This window comes from Suncus etruscus, chromosome 4 (genome assembly GCF_024139225.1).
Source record: "Suncus etruscus isolate mSunEtr1 chromosome 4, mSunEtr1.pri.cur, whole genome shotgun sequence".
Lineage (NCBI taxonomy): Eukaryota > Metazoa > Chordata > Mammalia > Eulipotyphla > Soricidae > Suncus > Suncus etruscus.
In genome coordinates, this window is record NC_064851.1 from 131865176 (window position 1) to 131868074 (window position 2899).

The 2899-nt window shown below is 35.0% G+C and overlaps 1 non-coding gene across 1 annotated transcript; it reads left to right on the plus strand.

Moving 5' to 3' along the window:
* Positions 1-820: 820 nt before the first annotated feature.
* LOC126008501 (U6 spliceosomal RNA) lies at positions 821-927 on the plus strand. The gene has a single exon (XR_007495828.1). It is a non-coding gene; the product is annotated as a U6 spliceosomal RNA (small nuclear RNA).
* The last annotated feature ends 1972 nt before the right edge of the window (positions 928-2899 follow it).

The window sequence follows — 2899 nt, forward strand, 5'->3', positions numbered from 1 at the left end:
GAACACACAGAGGGACCTGCTGACAGGTGAGGAGGCATCCCAAGGCTGCTTTACTTCCACAGTCACTGCTGGAGCCCCTAGGCTACTGCTGGTACCCACATTTCTTCTAGTCAATGAGCTCCAGCACAACATATAGAAAAGATCACCACACTGCAAAGGTCACAATGGGGAAACAACACAAAAGACCCCTATGCTTTATGAGTGAAGATGATAGTTTGGAAGATCCAAATAGTACCAGCCACCTGATATATATATAACCTCTCTGATAAGGACATTAGAGAGGAAATGTGGACGTTGCTCAAAGGACTCAAAGAAACCATGGAGTGAACAGAATGAACAGCCAAGACTCAAGAGGATATGATAGTAGAAATAAGAAAACTTCAAACAAATAACAGAAAAGAAAAACTTAATAGGCAAAATACAAAACCATTGGATGGCCTCACCAGCAGAGTAATAGCTGCTGAGGACAGAATCAGTGAGCTAGAAGATGAGCTGCATAACAACTCCATGCAAGAGAAGAAGATGAAAAAGAGTCTTAACATAAATAAACAGAAGATGGAAATATCCTTGAAATAAGTGAACCAAGACAATAAACAATGAGATCAATTCAACAGGAACAACATAATGAGCACTGGGGTACTTCATCCCCAGTGTTAACAAATACTGAGACCAGGGAGGGCACTGAGTTTGGAAAGACCCTACCAACTGCCTGAGAGAGGGTTTTTTAAAAAGCTGTCTGCTATTACACAATAATAATTGAAGAATTCAACATCACCCTGTTACTTCCTGATAGATCAACAAGGCTAAAACTTAACAAGGAGTGCTTGCTTCGGTAGCACATATACTAAAATTGGAACGATACAGAGAAGATTAACATGGCGCCTGCGCAAGGATGACATGCAAATTCGTGAAGCATTCTATATTTAAAAAAAAAAAACTTAACAAGGAAATGCTGGCTTGGAAGAAAAAAAAGAGAGTGGCTTAGTCAATATATCTATATATATTGAAATTGATATATATGATTCATATATATGGCTCCCAAAGTTGAGCTAAAATGATCTGGAGTATCTAAAAGAAACAGATATACATATGATTCCCTATATCCAGAAAGCTGGATACACAATTCTTCTCAAGTGCACATGGGACATACTCCAAGATAGACTACATGTTGAGACATAAAACATACTTCCATAAAATCAAGAATATAGAAATCATATCAACTATCTTCTAAGATCATGTTGCATTGAAAAAAGAAGTAAATTACAGATACAGAAAAAACAATTTTAACAACGAAACTAAACAGCTCACTCCTGAATAAACAGTGAGACAGAGACAAAAATCAAAGAGAAAAATCAAATGATTCCTTGAAAGAAATGAGAATTAAACAGAAATTATCAAAATTTTTGGAAAACAGCAAATGTAATATTGAGAGACATATGAATAGCTTTCCAAGCATTCATTAGGAAGGAAGAAAAGGTCCAAAAGGAAAAACTTAACAAAAATAAAACAAGAGAACCTAGAAAAAATGGATAATTCTTAGACTCCTATAACCTCCCAAGATTGAACCAAAATGATCTGGAATATCTAAGCAAAACTGATCTCTATTGAAATGGTAATCAAAACAAAGCCAGGCCAGATGGAGTTCTTTCCAACCTTCAGAGGACCTATTGCCAATAATTTTCAAACTCTTCCAGGAGGGTGAAGAAATAAAAACACTATGAAGCTAACATCACCTTGATACCAAAACAGATAAACACCACAAAAAAAAAAAGAAAACTATTTAATAAATATTCCCATCCACAAGAGAATGTTCTACCTCAGAGAGTTCTATGGAACACTGAAAGGAGAGAGTCACTAAGAAAAACTCAAAGTTCAGACAGCACCTAGAATTTGAAAGCTAGAAAAAATGGCTGTATCTGTAACACACCCCAAAATTCAACTTTTAAATATTAACTAACATTATAGAAAACAAAAGATATGAAAAGAACTGGAAAACATAATAGCATACGTTACAAACCTGTGCTCATCTAAGCTCTGAGAGTCAAAGGAAAAATGGCTAGCAAGAAAGGCCATTGGAATGTTACTTTTTACTGAGATAACAAAGAGAGCAATGCCAAGATATGACTGACATATTTCCCAGACTTCCCAGACACAGTCCGGGAACTGGTGCTAGATAAGGACAATCTATCTCCTTCAACTATGGATAAAATAGGAGGAATATACACTGCTTTATAAACAAATTGTGTGTAAAGTGACCATTTGTACTATTTTTGTTATTCAGATCTTTCATATTCTAGGTGATTTTTAAAATATCATATTTTTATTTCTGAAGAAATCTTAAAATTTTATATGAAATTAATTTTAAATGCAATGTAATTTTGTACAGGTGATATAAACTAATTAGAAAAATTATTTTCAAGTAATATAAGTTACAAGACGCAGAAGTGAGGAAGAAAAGATAAAGAACTTATGAATATTTTAGAAATGGCAAAAGATATTAATTTAGAAAATAAGGGCAGAGCATGTTTAAAAAAACAAAAAAATAATAAAAATATAAATTGTTAAAACTGAGGAAATAATTAACGAAAAAGTCTCCCACTCAAAAATAGAAATTACGAATTTCTTGGGGCTGAAGTAGTTATGCAGCAACAGGGCATTTCCTTGCTCGTGGCTGACCTAGGATGGGACCTTAGTTCAATCACCCAGTGTCCCTGATGGTGTCCCAAGCCAGAAGAAATTTCTGAGTGCAGAGCCAGGAGTAACCCCTGAGCATCACTGGTGTAGCCCAAACCCCCACGCAACCCCCCCCCAAAAAAAATAGCTCAAGTGAGAATAGAACACAGTAAAAGAAATTCAAAATAAGAATTTACTGAAACGGCATTATCTAATTATTAAGTGT